Source organism: Protopterus annectens, chromosome 6.part1, assembly GCF_019279795.1.
Source record: "Protopterus annectens isolate FY-2018-M chromosome 6.part1, PAN1.0, whole genome shotgun sequence".
Taxonomy (NCBI): Eukaryota; Metazoa; Chordata; order Ceratodontiformes; family Protopteridae; genus Protopterus; species Protopterus annectens.
Window position 1 is genome coordinate 409392926 of NC_056738.1, and position 19446 is coordinate 409412371.

Below are 19446 nucleotides of genomic sequence, written 5' to 3' on the forward strand. Positions count from 1 at the left end.
ATCTTACATTACAAGTTGGACATTCTATCCAGGAACAGGTCACCCTTTGGCTCCTCTGTGCTCCGGAATATCCTTCCATGAGGGCCCCCAGGTGTTTAATAGCTGGGGACTCTGTCCCACACGTTGAAGACCAAATGAAGACAACAACTTCAGATAAAGAAGTTACATACTCACAATAACGCTCCATCTGAGTTGTTGCTCTTTATTTGTCGTCAACCTTCCCTCCCTCCTTCCCCCTGCCTTGCGTAGGCTGTGTGGTGGTCTGACCAGAAGAGGAATGGTCACCACATGGGTATGCCTTTATTCTCCTCTGTTTGCTTATGGAGACCCTTGTCATGGGACAAGATGTTTGGGTCAGATTGGGTTGCTATGGTGGGCAGCAAATTCGATCTGAAGGGAGGAGGGAGACAGGGGCATTATTGGTGGAAGAGGAGCTTGGAGCTCAGATCAGATGCTGGAAATGCAGCTGAGTTGGCTCCATGCCAGATCCGGGTACCCACAGGTTGAAGATGAATGAAGAGCAACAATTCAGATGGAATGTTATGATGAGTACATAACTATGTTTTCTAGTCTTAAGTAAAGATTTAGCTATCCCTATAATAATGTAAAACTAATGTATTTGAAGTGGCATTGTTTCAGTGCTGATGTCTGTGTACTTTGATAAGTCACAACTGCAGGCATTTGTGTAGGCACTTGCAATTTCAAAAGATAACATGTTTCTTAGTTTATATGTTAAATGAAAAAAAATCAGTGTGAGATTTTAACAAAATGTGACAAAAGGATGTGACTGCCTATATTACAGGGAGAGCTTGGTACTACAACATTTTCCTTGAAGGTGCTGTTAATGTTAATCACTGAACTAGGTGATGAGAACTGTTTTTTGTTTTTCTAAATTAAAAAAAAAGTCTTCTTTTGTTTTGTGCATGGAAACCATATTATGCAGATTTCAAGGTACAGCTGTACTGTGCACTGACTGGCTGTTAATGCTGAGATGATTTGTAAACGTGCTTGCTTGAGTTTCTTTCTTGAGTGAAAGAATTATTAAACTCTACGTTGGAACCTGTAACCAAAACAGAAACTGGAAATGCACAGATAAAATATTATAATTTATGCTGTAGATCCATTTTGTGTTGAAACTGACATGATTTTTAGTAAAAGGTTATCATGTAGTAAATAGATTTGTATGAAAACTGGCATAACTTTTAAATAAAATCTTTTTACTTTTTAGAAAGGACTTTGTGTTATGTGAACTGTACAACATAAAATTATAATTTCCATGAATTAAAAACTTTACAAGAATGTTTGATATTTTAAGACATGTCCATACTGGTGTTGTGGTCATGGTACACAGTTTTTGTGGCTTTTCTCCTTTTCGGAACTTTCTTAAATATCTTTGCGTTAAAGGTTTCCTGACTGTCCAAAAACTGCCTACGACAGATGAAATTCATGCATGTGGACCACTGACACTGTAAAGCTTTTTTCTGCAGTGTCACAGCTTAGTGAAGGGAGGGCGTCAGGTCATAATTCAGAAGGTGTGGAATGTTCTGTTAAAAATGCTGACTAGTGAGATGTGCTGTATTTGTCACCCAAAATTATGTCGATAAGGTGGGATTCAGAAATAGAGTTGTAATTAATTTCTTTATTTAATATAGTGTTCGAGAAAGTTGTATGATGCTCAGGAGTCCGTGTAGCATGTGGGTTGGGTTGTAAGAGTAACGGACACATTGAACTGTTTTCACAGAACAGATCCTCAGTTCTGTAGGGCTTTGTATGCAAAAGAATCGAATACAAAGCCTTTTATGCTTCACAAAAGTATTTTCTCAGTGTTGCAAGACCACACACTGGGTCCTTCTCTGTCCCCTGTAGTACAGGAAAACCTGATTCCACCTAACCCTTGACCTGTCCTTAAACTGTGATGCTGGTGAACTCCTGCCAGTTGGAGCTCATACAGCAACAGACCCCTTGCAACCAAAGTGTGGTAATGCAGTGTCCCCCTAGAGGTGTGGACAGTGAGTCAAATAATTTTATGAATCATTGCTGTCCATGACTGTGGAGATATGTATACAGAGTCCACCAAGGAAAGGAATGCTATACAGCACTGGAAAACATGCAGTAACTACAACAGGTTGCCAGTTCTCCCCACCAGGCCATAGCTGCCAATAGATACATTTCTCATACTTACAGACAGTGTAAGCAGCCTCATCTAGTAACACCGTAGTATCCCATTGGAGGTCTTTAATGGATGCTGAACTTGTGATTGTTGTGTTCTGCACCTTCCTCTGCATTTTAGTGTTCCATGACATATCTAGTAGGTTTTGCCCCCTTTGTGCTTAATACTGTTAAGGGGCACATAGAATGTCAGCAGTGTACCTTATGTAGTGTGCCTTTCCAAGCTGTCTACTGGATGAAGAAAACTGTCACTTGTCAGTGCAGAGCCCTTTGACTGCTAATTGGGCAGGGGAGAGTCTGGAGTCTTTGTTTCCCAAATGGATTATAATATACAGTTTTGTAGATAACACCAGTAAAAAAAGACAAGTGCAGGGATAGCTTGTCTGACACACAACAGGGCAACTGTCAGATAGTTGGCAGAGCTCCCAGTATACTCGTAAATGACACTGTTCTAATTACAGCACTGGCAGGCTCTAAAGTGCTGCTGAACATGTGAGCACAGGATTGCCTTTTATGCTAAAGCATGACAGGTGCTCCTGTGTGCTGTTCAGCCAACGTGAGCTGTGACCATGCACACCCTATGAATTGCAGTATTCTCTGGGAGCATAGCAAACACATTGTACAAGATGCATTATGTTCATGAATCCGTGGTGCATAGACAAGGATTCTTCATTCACCAACAGAAGAGGTATAGGCTTGCCTTTATAATCAATAGTTTGTGCAGGGGTTAAGGAAGTTGCACAGATCACAAACCACTGAGTGTATTAGGATGCAGGTGTTTCATTTCACTGACCGTGTATGAAGGTCAAGCTGTTGGGCTTGAGTGGATGAGTGAGGAAGAGAAGAATCACTGACATGCCAGGTGGAGAGGTAGGCAAGGAGAGACGGCTTTCAAGGATATGCCAGTCACTGACAGGAGGAATGGGAGAAAATGCAGGAAAGGGCCGCCAGGCAGTTACACATGGGACTCTGTCAGCTGACAAAATTGATTGGGGACAGTGACCACCTGTAGGATGTATGGGACTGGGTAAGAACTCTGTTATCTGCCAAGTTAAAGAATATTCACTGATTGCTAATAAAGTGGGCAAGTATGGCTCAAAGAGCAGTGATCACTGTAAATCAGAGCGTGTGTATGTACCTTTAAGATACATTTCCAGATATGTAGCATGTGCATATAAATATAGAGCAAGTGCAGGCAGCAGTCCCATTTTAAGAGAACAGCCAGTGTTAACATGTATGAGTCCAGTAATCAGTCTGTTTATACGTTTAAGTTTAAGTTACAAAGGCTCATTTCTGATGTGTTTGTGTGTAATAAAGCTGCTTGAACAGAACCCATGAATGTTTGTCTGTTTTTATCCTGACCAGACGAGTGAAGTGGTGTCAGAACTGGGATCAGAAGAACAACTTCTACGAGCCATGAGGTGCACAGTTGAAGGTGTAGGCAGACTAAGCAGGTTGAGTGAAATGGTGCACAGACAAACGAAAAAGGGACAGAAACAAGTTAAAGGTAAAGAAAACTGCATAAATGATTTTTTTGGCAAAGAAAATGAAACAGCGCATTTATAAGACACAAAATGCATTATTACTCAAACGAGTAGCACAAAAACATGTTATTAAGCAAACAAAAGGCACAGACCGCATTATTAATTAAACAAAATGTTCAAAACCACAGTATTTGATAAAACTAGCAAAACTATTCATAAGGGGCTCAGAATTATCTTTGGTTTTCATAATTAGCATGTTTGGAGTAAAATGGGCACAAGAAAAGTATAATGAGCATGATAAGAGATTAAAAGAGCATAACGAGTACAGTAAAAAGGGCAAATTAGTCTTAAAGAGCAAGACAATTGCATGTCTTTTTTTTTAGTAAAAGAGCGAGTTTGGGCACAAACTACTATTTCGCATTGACCGAAGCCATTTAAAGCATAACTAGAGTTCGAAGTATCTGAGTATGCAAAGTGTTTGCAGAGTGTATGCTTTTTTTATGGTGCCATTATTTCAGAGAGTTTACTGTGTGCAAAGTACAGTTATATTGCAAAGTGCAGTCAATGTACAGCCATTTCAAAAAGATGCATGTGTTGTGTGCATTTATTATCAGAAAGCTACCATTTCAGAGTGTTTCTTAAACTGTGCAGAGTTATTTTGCGAAGTACAGCTATTTTGAAAGGTTCTTGTGGTGTGTACTGTTTATTTGCAAAGTGCATTCATCTCGAAGTGTTTCTTACTCTAAACTTCTTCTGCCATGCACAGTTTATTCGCAAAGTACAGTCATTTTGAAGCATTTCTTACACTGATAAGGAGTGGTTTTATAAAGTACAGGGAATTCAAGGTAAAGTACAGTGATTTCAGAGTGTTCTTGTGCTACGGAGACTTATTTGGCAAAGTGCAGTTATTTCAAAGAGTTTGTTGTGCTACTGGGCATAATTACAAGTACTGGCATAAAGTTTTGACATATATGTTAACATGTGTCTATGTTCATACATGATTTCAAGCACCCTCACTACTGTGTGTTGATACGGCAGAGGCATTTAGCAAACCAGGTCCACTTTTGTTTGATCATAATGTTGTTGTCTCTTGGCTTTTTCCCGGTTAGGGGTCGCCACAATGGAACTCCGGTCCCCTAATGATTGGCAGTAGATTTTCACGAACGCAGAGGTGCCAGCTCGACGTTCAATCTTCAACGAAGGCACGCCCATTTACGCATGTCTTTCGAATACCCACCCAACTGTGGGGAGGTAAGCAGAGAATTGGAGAGTATTCGAGCAGGAATACAATATTTTCATACAAACAGCTTTTTCTGACAGAGATGCACGTACAAGGGCATTCATTTTGCTTAACTTAGCTGGGTCAGAACGCATTGAAAGAGAGTGTTCATTTTTGTGTGCACCAGTAGTATATGCATGAGAGGAGGCAATCCGTCATGTTGTGGTACCAGCTGAATCAAGGAAAGACCCTGAGTGCTTAAAACGTACATTTAGAGAAGTGTGACCCCCCCCAGACAAATGTTACATTAGAGAGGCACTTATTTTATACAAGAGACCAAAAGCCAGGTGAAACTTTTGCAGCTTATATCACTGACTTGAGAAACAAAACTAAAATGTGCAGATTCGGTGACTTGAAGGATGATAATAAAGGGTAGGCTTGTGTATGGTATTAATAGTACTGCAGGGTGAAAGATTTTGCTTCATGACAGTGATTTAACATTAAGCAAAGCCATAGAGATTTGTCAAATTCTTGAGCTCACAGAAAGGCACACAAGTATACTTACAAGTGAGCGTGGTTTCAGCAGCCTCTAGACAGCTTGCAACAAATGGCAAGCAGAAGCAGGCCCAAGTAAATGGCGGCAGCAGCAACCCCTGTGGGTGTGACAAGGAAAACCCGAAGCTTTCTAGCAAGTTCCAAGACTGGTTCAGTTAAAGGAGCATACTCAGTACAGTATAAATCTGAGTCAGAAAAACCCAAGTCAAGCCTTATTGTCAACTGTCGTAATTGTGGAGCCAACCATGAATCTAAAAGAGAGAAGTGCTTAGCATTTGGTCAGCAATGCCACAAGTGTAAAAAATTTAATAATTTTCAACAGTTTTGTAAATCAAGCAAGCCTCATTCAGTTATTAAGAAAGGTCACTCAAAAAAGCAAGTTGATGATATAGAGAGCTGCACCTCTACTTTCTATGTAGATGGTGCATCAGTGGTCGTTGAAAAGGTTAATGCAGTATATTTGTTGGCAAAGAATGAAGTATTTTGTGCTGTCCTGATCAATGGTAAACCCACAGAGCTCAAAGTAGACACTGTTTCAAAGTGTAATGTAATGTCAGCAGAAACATTTGCTAAAGTGAGAGCTAGTGAGCAACTTAATTTGATCAATTCTAGGAAGCTTGTTCCTTATGGTTGTGAAGAGATTCAAACTGAAGGCTCAGTAGTGCTTTTTTGCTATTCGGCTGGGAACAGTTACAGCTTGCAGTGTTATGTAGTCCGAAGACCTGTGCAATCATTATTAGATCTCAGAGACAGTTTGAGAATGAAACTTTCTTTTACCAAAGAAGTCCATCATGTAAGCACATGTCCCAGTTCCAGCTTCAGTGATGCTATTTTCTCGACAGTATGCTGATGTTTTTGATGACAATCTAGGCAAACCTCCAGTTGTGTATTTTATGAAAGTAAACCCAGAGGTCAATCCAGTGGTCAGACTAGCAAAAAGAGTTCCAATAGCTATGCAGGACAAAGGCAAAGTCCAGTTAGACAAAATGGTGCAGCAAGGTGTGATTTGTCCAGTCACAGAACCGACTGAGTGGGCATCTTCCATGGTAGCTGCTCATAAGAAAAATTCAGATGAAATCAGAGTATGCATTGACCCAAGAGACTTGAACAAGGCATTAAAAAGACCTCATCATCCTATGCATACGGTCGAGGAAATTACAACCAGCATGCCAAATGCCACTGTTTTTCCTGTCTTAGATGCAAAGAGTTCATTCTGGCAAGTGATACTTGATTGCAAATATTCACTACTGACTACATTCAGTACCCCCGTTTGGTAGATACAGATTCCTCAGGATGCTTTTAGGAATAAATTCTGCCAGTGAAGTCTTTCAGCATGCAATGGAGCAATTTTTTTTCAGGCTACCCGTGTGCAAATAATATTTGATGATTTACTGGCTGGAGGCAATGGTGAAGCAGAGCATGACAGAAACCTCAGGAAAGTTCTGGACAGAGCTTGTGAAGTGAATTTAAAGTTCAATCCTCTGAAGGGCAAATTCAGATTTACAGAAGTTACTTATGTAGGTCATTTATTTACCAGTACAGGCTTATGACCAGATCCTTCCAAGCTAGCAGCCATTCTTGAAATGCCAGCTCCAGACAATATCCAAGCTCTACAGTGGTATGGTTAACTATTTGGGCAAATGTATCCCTGATTTTAGTGAGTTATCAGCACCTTTAAGAGAGCTGACATGCAAAATTGTTGCATGGTCATGGTTAGAACAACATCAGAAAGCATTTGATGACCTCAAACAGCAAATTACTAACTCGCCTACATTGAGATACTATGATGTCCACAAACCAGCAGTTCTTTCCTGTGATGCTTCAAAGTTCGATCATGGCATTTTTCAAGAGGGCAGACCTATTGCTTATGCATCTAGAACTCTTACCCAAACTGAATTGCAGTATGCTCAAATTGAGAAAGAACTTTTGGCAATTGTATTCGCATGTTCGAAGTTCCATGATTATATTTATGGCCAAGCAATCCAGATAGAAACTGACAATCAACCTCTAGTTACTATTTTAAAGAAGCCTATGGATTCCTGTCCAGCAAGGTTACAACGAATGACACTTAAATTGCAAAAGTATAATTTCAAAATGGTCTATACAAGGGGTTAACTTCTTTATCTAGCTGATACGTTATCCAGATCGTCCAGAAATACCATGCAACAGCTTGATGCAGGGAATTTTTACTTTGTTGTCATGGAAGTGCATAATTTTTCTACCACGAGACTTGATGAGCTAAGAGATCATACAAAGACTGATCCAATTTTGCAAAAGCTCAACCACTACATCAATGTAGGATGGCTGTCAAAGAAATCCTGTGTACCGCCAGAAGTACAACCTTGCTTTCCATACAGAGATGAGATGCTGATGGAAGATGATACCATTTTCAAAGGTCCAAAAGTTATTCCTACTTCCTTACAATGTGAATACATTCAGATTTTACATTGTGGCCACCCAGGTTCCAATTCTACCAAAAGAAGAGTGAGAGTATTACTATGTTGGCCTTCTCTAGTAAAAGACATTGATAAAGTGCTTTCTTCTTGTTTAATGTGCAACAGTAATGAGCCGCATTTGCAAAAAGAGCCACTTCAGCTAAGCCAAATTCCTGAACTACCTTGGTCAACAGTAGCATCTAACATACTGACAAATTTGAGTGGAACAGTCAACATTACTTAGTGTTGGTAGACTCCTATTCGAACTGGTTTGAGATCAATTTGCTATCTAACCTAACATCCAGTGCTGTTATTACTAAGATGAAACGTCATTTCTCAGTCCATGGTAGTACACACAAAGTTATTTGTGACAATGGTTCTCAGTTTACCAGTCAATTGTTTCAGAGATTTGCCAGAGTGAGACTTCATCCATGTTACTAGCAGTCCTGAATATCCTCAATCAAATGGCCTTGCTGAACGTGCAGTACAGAGTTCAATGCAATTACTAGAAAGGTCAAAGCATGACAATACCGATATCATCTTGAATTTACTCAATCTCAGAAATATACCCCGTGACAATCTACTTGGCTCACCTGCTCAGAGACTTCTGTCTAGGCAAACAAGAACAACCTTGCCTATCAGTTCTAGTTTGCTGGTGCCTAATGCTAAAAAACAACAGGTATATGTACTGAGCCGAGATCCTACTTAGTGGAATCTGAGGGTATAGAGGACAGGAGAAACTGCAGACATCTCCTTCCTGTACCATAAATGATATCGCAGCATGCTACCTGTGATACAGACTCTAGATCTCGGAGTAAGTAACCCTGACAGTGTTCGTACCGAAGAACGTGTCGCAGTATCAATTCCCATTCTGATGAGGTCCCGGATATCCCCAAAGTTGAACATTTCTTGAAGACAGTCCCCATTGCTAGATCCAGTTCTGACTTTTATGTTACACAGGTTGTATTTCTAGACCTAGTGTAAAATACACAGCAACTTGGACATAATTGTTTTCTATGTGTCTTAATTTTGTATGATTGCATGTCAGATAACTAGTTCTGTATAATTGTATGTCAAAAGATCATTTTTTGTAAATTGCACGTCATTAAATACTGTTATTTCATATAAGGACTTATGAAGTAAGTAAGTATGTAGATCAGAGCATGTATATGTACCTTTAAGAAGCATTTCAAGATGTAGCAAGTGCATATAAATACAGAGCACATGCAGGCAGCAGTGCCATTTTAAGTGAACACCAGACTTTAACATGTAGGAGTGTAGTAAGTCAATGTATAAGTTTATTTAAGTTTTAAGTTACAAAGCCTCATTTCTAATGTGTTTGTGTGTGATAAAGCTGCTTGATCAGAACCCACGAATGTCTGTTTTACCCTGACGAGAAGAGTGACGATCACTTCTTATGGTGTTTATTTTAAATTTAACTGAGATATAGCACTGATCCCATTGGACCTATTTCAGTCTCAACTCATTGATTCTGGTGTTGACTTGAGGTTGTGCATGTTTTTGTGCACACTGGGAGTGATGAAAACATTGACCGCCAAGTACAGAAGAGGTTAGGAGTGGCCATCACTTGTTGCTTAGAACTCTGTGTAGGCTGTAATAGGCTTCTGGGAGGAAATTGCTATCGGTGGATACTTGGCAGTATCTGTATGCCTGTTTTGTTTTGCTTATTACTTAATCCACCACAGAATCTCAGCTAGTAATGATGCCTACAAATCACACACCATCAGTTGTCACATAAACATAAAATACTTTGCATGGCAAAGGAGGTGTGTATAAGCTAGACTCCTTTTCATTTGGGGTTCTCCACACAGTCCATTATATGTAGAACAGGTTTGAATTTTTGGGCTTGTGTCAAGAATAAGAGGTTCTTCAATTACAACCAGAATCTCATCCATAGGAAGAATGAAGATCATCTTTTAGTTTTGTTTCTACTCTCCCCTTCACAATTGGGCCTCTGACATGAGGACATACAAACCTCTTTCCATCTCCCCTCAAGTTCTGAGTACTAACCAATGATTGCATTACTGACAACTCTATCAGCATAGAGAAAGTGTGGCTGAGAATGCAATTGTGATGTGTGTATATATATATATATATATATATATATATATATATATATATATATATATATATATATATATATATGGGTGCATGTCAGAAGATCTAAAGTTCAAAAGATTGCAAATCAAAATATCAAAAATATTTTTAATGCAGGGGAAGCCCTTCTGCACCCCTCCCCACACCCCATGCTAATTTTATTTATTTATATACATATATATATATATATATATATATATATATATATATACCAACTCCAAGATTGCACGACACTGGAGAAAGCGCAGATTCCATTTTTGATATTTTGATTTTCAGTCTTTTGAGCTTTCAACCTTCTGAAGGGGATCCATTTTTTTACACGTTATCCCCACCCCTCCTGGCAGTCTTGCAAAGTGACTTCATGTTGCAAGAGTTTATTTGGCATTCTAGCTTAGAAAGAACACTAGACATGCCCCACAAGATGTTATACCATGAAAGTACTGACCTTAGGTTAGCTATGTAGTGACACCAACCTGCAGCCTCCCTCAAGGATATGAAAAGTACACTTTACCTCATTGATTCCACTCCTCCTAACTTGCTTCATCAAAAGACAGTGTATCTAGGAACAAAAACCCTATGTCAGCAAGCCAGCCACCTCCTCTGTTAATATTTTTGTCATGCCATGTACTACTCAGACTGTCTTCCTAACTCTTAGCTTTGGTTTTCCTTACCAAGTACCATGCTAAGGAGCACAACAAACTGGATTTGCCCACAGTTTAAACCAGGCAGTGTGGAGTATTTATATAAAGGGGGGGCACAGTATATCAACCAATTGTTGTCATGTCTTGTTAATTATGTGAGGCAGAATTTGACCTGTGAATACCTATTGTAAAATTATCTTCCTTGCCTGTTTTAAGGGTGAGACAAGTTGTATTCATAGTAGTTATATTTGGATACAGTGAATATTTGTGCAGGATGCATCTTGAGTGCAGGTAAGATGTAGTTGTGCTTCAGGCACAGCTAAGTTACAATTCAGTGAAGTACTGTGCTTGGGTGCAGCCATTTGAGAAAGTCTTGGACAAGTTAAGTAATGAGATGAAAATGACAAATGTATGAGAATTTTACGACTGTATGATGCAAATAAAGATTTCTTTTTGCCGTCATGCAATTCATACTCTTTTTATGCTCATAAGGCTTACAGACTGCAAAGCCGCACCTTTTTCATATTTTGCAGTCTGCAAAGATGCTTGTGCTTACTGCCAACCTTAGCTGTCTCCCATTCTGAATGGAGGTGTTCATCTGTGTCCTACCAAGACCAGGTGCACCAGCCATGCTTGCCAGCCAAAATGATGTAGGCAAAGTCTAATCCATCTGAACTTTGATCAGTAAGTTGTGGACAGGGACATCATATGGCTTCCGTGTGTTTGTGTAGCCCACAGAAGGAGGACTAGAGGTATGCTTGACCTATCCTATATCTGTGAATGCTGACTTATGTATAGCCCTCACTTTACTTGCCATGGGGACCTTCTAGGGACAAACTGTTGACACTTTGTGCATCTCACAGGCTTTTGACCTAAGGATTCTTCAGCACATATTGTTCAGTATTTCTGTTTCCCAGTGTTCAGGAATGAACCAGTATCATGTGCCTTCTATGGCAGTGTTTCTCAACTTCCAGGCCACAGCCCGGTACCAGGCCCTGGTATCAATTATACCAGGCCGCAAGCAGTTGAGAAACACTGGGCCCTACAGTTTCAGAGAGTGAGAGAGCAAGAGACTGTGTGTGTGTGTGTGTGTGTGTGTGTGTGTGTCATCAAGAGAGATCGGAAGAGAGTGAGAGCAATGTGTGAGTGAATGAGTGTATGAATGAGAAAGTGGGTGTGTGAAAGAGAGATCAGAAGAGAGTGAGAGCAATGTGTGAGTGAATGCATGTATGAATGAGAAGGTGTGTGTGTGCATGAGAGACAGAGTGTGAAGAATGGGAGGCAGTGGCAGGGAGGCGAAAGGGGCAGTCCGCCCCGGGTGGCATTTTTGCCAAGGGACTTCTGTCACATCTGTGCATGCATTATTACACAGACGTCCTTCCTTTCCACCCACACAAGCAAAATTTAACTGTTCACAGAAATGAAAGAAAGCTGTTTATTGCTGCTGGCTGCCTATTTAAGTAAGTGTTCGATTCAGTTTGCTGGTCGCTGTCTATTTAAGTGTTCTATGTGTTTCACAGGTTGCTGCAAGGTGCAGGGGGGGGGCTTTACTGTGTGAGATTTGATTCACTTCCTTTCTATTTGAGTTTGCAAGGGTTGCAGGTTTTGTCACATGGCAGTATTTTAGGGGTTGTGTGTGTGTAAAATGACCCCAGTCAGAGATACCTGGTGGTTAGTGTTACTCAGGCTCAAACCCCGTATACCTTAAGTACAAGGAATAAGAGCCCAATGTCTCTACCCCTACAACCACCACTTGTGATTCAAGGAGTTGAGTCCATACCTGTTTTTTTGGCTCATACTTTTAGTCTGTTTCTCTTAAAATTTGTGCTTTTTCTGCAAATCACTGAGGAATGAGTTCACTAAATAATGATAGTCATTTAAGTTTTAGTCTTTCTATCTTTCAGGAAACATGGAACACAAAACATTTTATTCCAGCTACTTTCTAAGATTATACAAGCAATGTTTAAATGTGTCCCTGGTTTTGGGCCTTTGTTCACCTCCCCCCATAAATTTTGGCTTTTTCCACATTTCTTCTGCTGCAAAGTTGAGAGATATAGTTGAGTGTCAAGTGCATTTTACAAGGAGCTGAGAGTTTCAGGGGAAGAGAAGTTTAGTGCTGCTTATGCCAAGTCTGTTTGCAATGTGCAACTGTTGTTTAGTAAATGATATCACTACTTTGCTAAAATATTTAAAAGCATTGTTAGTAGCACAACAGGTAGTGTTTTTTAATGCAGAAGGTTGTGGGTTCTACTCCCATAGTATGTAGACAGATTGCTGGTACTGTACCGTGTTGTACTTTAAAGGGAGTGGATGCTGCAGTCCTGAGAATGTCCTCCTTTGGAGGAGATGCCTAATAATTATGAACCTGTTACCAGCTTGCTATTCATTCCCTATTACAATATTAGCAGCTTATCATTTTTTAATGTAACATAGCCAATTATTCTTCAAGGGCAACAAACACTTTATTTGGAGATGAAACAATGAAATATGAAGTTGTTTGCTAGCAGCCACCTCTTCATTAGTTACAGATCTCTTTAATGTGGAATTTAGATGACTTCTGCAGAGATTGTGCATATTTACTGATATTGGTGGATTGTAATGACAGAAGTTTGAGTAGACTTTTATGATGGAAATGTTCTGAATTAGGCAGTTTTGTCATTGTTACATACATTTTCATTGCTTACTGGAAAAATGTTCAAAACAATAAATTTAAAACACGCTCTAACAAGTGTGCTGTATTATACAAGGAATATAATTTAATACAATCAGGAAGGTGAAACAAAGAACACATGTATGTTTGCATAGTTCTAAATATGTGTGCAAGAGGCCTATGATATGAAAACAGCCCAAAGGTAAACTTTATCCACCAATGGCCAGGTGCATTTTCTTTGAATGTGGGTTTCAATGTTGTTTCAAAAACAGTGAAGTTTTAATGCTAAGTCAGTTTTCACTGTGAGCCTGTATTGCTTTGTTTAGCAGATGTCTATCAGTGTTCTGTGCTATAAAATTTAAAATAAAAGTTTTAAATTAAATCCAAATAATCGTACAAGTAAAGCATAAAACCGTATGCACATTACAGTGTTTATGGTAAATGGGGAGAAATAGCCAAGTAATGGGACACTGGAATGTATACAGAGGTGGGGGGACCCATTTGACCATGATTTTCTGAGGGTGGAGGGGGTGGCAAACTCAAAGGCAGCCCTGAGCGGCATAAACTCTAGCTATGCCACTAAATTCATCCAAGAAATAATAAGCTAATGGAAAGAAAGCAACAACAAAAGTCTCATTAGCTTAACTAAAACCTTCAAAAACTGAGTTGAAATAAAAGAAACTAAGTTTAACTTTTTCAAGAACTTATAATTGCTGTATTACTGTTAAAGTGGTGCGTTTTTACATTCCAAACTGTTAGTTACAGTTTGAACTAGTGTTTAGAATTGAGAGATTCATACATTTATCTTTATTAAATTAGATGCTTTGCATATATAAATATTTGGGGTCTATATTATATTAGCGAAAATCCTGTTAAGCGAATATGAAAACACTGACACGTATTGCGTGAACCGCGAATATGGCGAACGCACTAAACCGTGAAATTCAAAAAGTCAAATCCCCATAATCGGCCAACTCCACCTCCTATTACATGCTGGCTACCCAAACAAAATAAATAAACCACATACATACACTAACCAAAACAGTACTTCTAACCCTAAAGTAAAGCACCAAAACCCTACTTCTAACCCTACACTAAACCTTACATACATTACTATCTATGCACTTACCTTAACCTGCACCCTAACCCTAAGGTCCATAACTATCGCACACTTACCCTACAGAGATATACCAAAACAAAATAAATAATCCACACACATACATTTAACAAAACCCTAATTCTAACCCTACACTAAACCTTACATACATTACCTATCTATGCACTTACCTTAACCTGCACCCTAACCTTAAGGTCTGTAACTATCGCACACTTACCTTACGGAGCTGTACCGCAGACGGGCCAACCATGACACTTCAACATTTTGAATTTCGCGGTTTTGGACATTCAGATTTTCCGTGGTTCGCACAATACGTGTCGCTCTTTTCGTATTCGCGTAAAAGGACTTTCGAGCATCTAAATGGAACCCAAATATTTGGCATGTGTATGTGATCCTCATCCAGTATCAAAACTTGGTGTATGGAAATGCCACCACCTGTAGTACTACTACAAGCAATTGCATTCTGCTTAAGTTTTGTTGTGGCATGTTCCACTATGTCACCTGATCTTTTCATATATTGTGACAGTGTGCGGCTCCTTTTCCCAACAGTACACTGCAATCTATGCCTTATTGCTCTCTGCCTGTTTTGGATCCCCTTTCCCAAGAAGATGTTTTCCATATCTCTTCCTAACATAAATGAGGCTGTGATTCTCCTCAGGGTTAAAGTTGGCTATCTGTCTTTCTTAATGCTGCAATATTTTCTAACTTGCAAGCACATTAGGTCAAAATTACACTGGCCTCACATGGATGTCATGTCACAGTATAACCAAAAAAAAAGATACGACAAGCACAGTGAAGCATTAATTCTGAGTTCTACTGTTTGAGTTTTCTTTGCAATAGTGTTATGTTTTCCTGTGCTGTAATAGTGAAATATATGCCTATGAAAGTTTGCTGTTATGGTGTAGTACTGTTTGTAGCAAGTTGCTCATGTATGTCACCCTCTTAATTTACTGAAGATGGCCTTTAGTATGCTCCTGGTCATTATCCATTGACAGAGATCATTGTATGCAGCAAGTCACTTCACAGATGTAGATAGCACTGAAATCGGCAGCTTACACATTCCAAGTTCTTCATGTGCAAACAGACCAGTACTGTAATATTTCATGGTAAGTAAATACTCATGTTGAACAGCTCAGACCAAATCATACTAATGACTGCCTTTTCCTTCTAGTTCCATCTTATCCCTGTTTTAGTAAACATTTTCTTCAACTTTAATAGAAGTACAGAGCCCAGTGATGTTTAAAATAGTGGACTGAAGCAGGATGGTATATGTTGGGGGCGATTTGAGAAGTTTTTATGCAAATGTGGCTCAACTATGCTGAGCTCTATGAACGGCACCACAGCATACATACAATGCAGCTCTTGTTGGCAGAGCTGCATTTGGACTGCTATGCATGAACTGTACTTTGCTCATAGACACAAGTGCACTATTCACTTCTCAGCTAAACTGCAGCATGCTATACCTAGTATATGCATGTGTGCAATTCATATATGCTTGTTTGTAGCTAGCTCACCACCCTTTCAGGCTGTTGGGATAGCAGTTGTCCTAATTTACTATGCAGAGAAGCTACACCATGTCACACAACTTAAAACATTCCCTGAGATTTTTATTCAGAAGTTACGTGACCTCACGGTTACTGGTACAGGGAACAATTTCTGTGTATGTCAATACCTTTAAAAACATAAAACACAACAAGCATATTAAATTCCACAAAGTTTACCATTTATTACTTCCTAATTAGGTTCACTTCTTTGCAGTGGATGTTTGTATGGCCTGTCCTGATAAATGTGGTGCTTTCATACTTTTATCAGTTTAATACGTGTGCAGGCTGGGAAGAGTGATGTTGCATCCTGATTGTGGTTCATTTCTTAATTTTCCTTTCCCCAGATGTTTATATCTCATTCTGAACTTTGTACTTTACAGCTATGGAATCTGTTAAAGCCCAGAGGTGTACCTCAAGCTCATTCAATAGAGACCAAGGTAATCCTTTACATACTGCAAAATTTGGAGGCCGCATCAGGTGGTTGTTTGGTGGGGGGATACACATCTGACCTGAGAATTACCTGTCTTCACTGACAGGGATCCCCCACTCAGGTGAGCAACACTATGGTGTGACCAGCTGACCTGACCAGTTTGAGAAACAGGACTGAAGGCCAGTGCTTTATTGTAAATACCATTTCTTGTATGTTGTAGTAATATATACTCTGTAAAGCTATATATATATATATATATATATATATATATATATATATATATATATATGTGTGTGTGTGTGTGTGTGTGTGTGTGTGTGTATATATATATATATATATATATATATATATATATATATATATGTATATACACACACACACAGACACACACATTACATTGCAGTAGTAACAAAATGCAATGGGTCATGGCTCTTAGAAAAAATGGGGAGGGCATTGCTACCATCTGAAATCATATTTGAAGTACTTAAGAAATGTGTATTAATTTTACATTGCAATTCACTCAAAGACAGTTTTATTCTAATTTGGCTGTATTAACTGGTTTATAAAGTATAATACATTACTTAACTTCAAGTGGTGGTATAAAATGTCTTAGCAGTATGTTGTACCACCATCCAAATGGTTATTGGTAAGGTATTTGGGGATTGCCAGAAATTTCTTCAGCTTTGGCAACAGCTATTTACTGACCCACACCAACCCAGCCAAGGAGGGAAATTGTTCACAAAGTTTTTGAAATGCATGATGCTCATCAGCTTTGCATTCATATATAAACTGCAGTACATTAAGTCATGCTTAATATCGTACAGAAATAACAATTAAGATGATATTACCTCTCAAACTCCTTGAGCAAGAAATCTGGACAAAGCCTAAAATAATGGGGGGGGGGCAACAGCCCAAAAAGTGGGACAGATTTTAAATATTGCACTTATAAACTTGGAAAGTTGCTAGAATAACAGGATTTGTCTTTGCATACATTTTCTGAAGGATATGACATCTGAAATTCAAATATATGTCATTTAGTGACTTTAATCCTCAGGGATTTGATAAAAAACACACATTTTATAAGAAGCAGACTAAAAATATAAGGCAAAAATCTGGACATTTGAGGGGGATGACATAGATACATCACCATTCCTTCTCCTAGCACATATAGTACCTCTGAATGTAATGTGCTGCATTTCCTCAAAACAAGACAGTGGAGAACTGTGGAAATAAAGGACGAGGGGACTGGGAAGTGCTGACATATCTTAAAATGAAAGTAAATATATTGCTTGTAACCAGAATGGTCACACGTATGGGATGGCTAAGCAATTTGCTCTCTCATATTATTATTATTTTTTTATCCTGACAGATCCTAAGGAAATTGCTTACAATAGGGCACAGCACAGCAGAGAGTGAGTGGCCAGCTACTTAATAAAATAATAATGTTCCATACTTTTATACTATTTTAAATTACACCACCAATGAAGCAGCACATTTGAAGTTGTCAGTGTCAGTACATAGAGTAAACATCTCTCAACTGTCCAGATTTTTGTCTCATATTTTTGATTTTTTTCTCAAATCACTGGGATGATCTGAGGATTGAAGTCACCAATAATGTTATACATTTGTGTTTCAGACTTCATATTCAGAAAAGTGCATCCTAAGACAAATCCTGTTATTCTAGAAATTTTCTAAGTTTGTAAAAGCAATATTTAAAATCTGTCCCTATTTTTTGGGCCTTTGTCCCCACCACACACACACATTTTTGTCCAGCTTTTCTGTGCTAAGAGGTTGAGAGGTATGACAGTAAAGTTTGTGAAATTTTATTATACTGAAAAAGTACTATGTTAATAAAGGGCTATGTTGATAATGAAAGCATTACCCGTCTCTTAACAGTAGTTGTCAATATTTACTACTGCAATACATTGCACATTGTTTGATATTGTGTTTTTGAAATGGAAGCAGCAATACCAAAGAAATATTTGTCAACATTCTGTCATTCCATTAGTACCAGCACAATGTTTCACCCCTAGAGGGGGTGATGAAAAACTACTATTGGAGGAAAAAGAAGTTATATAGCAAGTCAAATTAAATGCATCTAACCCCCCTGGAATAAATGATTACATATCATTGAAACCCATTTTAAAGGCTAGAACATGATTAACTTCATTGTATTGTATTGCAGTTTATATATTCCTAATACGTTCGGTAATAGTATTTTACTCAGCATTTTCATTCATTTTCATTCAATTCATATGTTTTTATTTTTATTTTTTATTATTAATTTGCACTAAATGTGAATTGACTGAATGATGTACTTGATATTTATGTGTTTTATATATATATATATATATATATATATATATATATATATATATATATATACACACACATATGCATACATATATTTTTATGCATACAAAGGTTTTTAAATATCTTTTTAACATTTAAACACATAAAAAATGTTTTAATTGATTAATTAAGCTAATTTCCTGTGGTTGGTTTTTATATATAGGTTCATAAGTTCATAATAGGCTATCTGCCCTAGGACATTTATAAGCCTAGCCAGAGTGTGTTTGGCTTTTGCCACCCATTTTAAATTAATTATGCTATGCCCTTTTTCAAGGTTGGTATACTGTGCCTCTGTCTAACAGTGACACAGAAGTGTTACCCGGGGTAAACCTACGATCTCCCATCCACTCATCCAGATTCCTCTTGAAGAGAGTCAATGAGGGACTCTGCCTAACCTGGACTGGGATTTTATTCCAGAGTGAAGGGAGCCTCTGGGTTATGAATCTGTCCCTCCAGCATGTCCTATTTATTTCAGTGCTGAGGTTCAAGTCTCTCGAGCGCGTAGCTCGATGGGATTTGGATTTTCTGAGGTGCAGCATGTCCATTAATTCCGGGTTGGACATGGCTTTATACGTCAGGCACAGATCGCCTCTGAGCAGGCGGTATGCCACTGAGTAGAGCTGGAGTTTCTTTAACCGGGCAGCATATGGCATCTGTTTGAGCCCTTTGATCCTCTTGGTGAGGTACTTTTGGGGTCTTTCCAGTTGCTGCAGGTGTCTGGTAAGGTACATC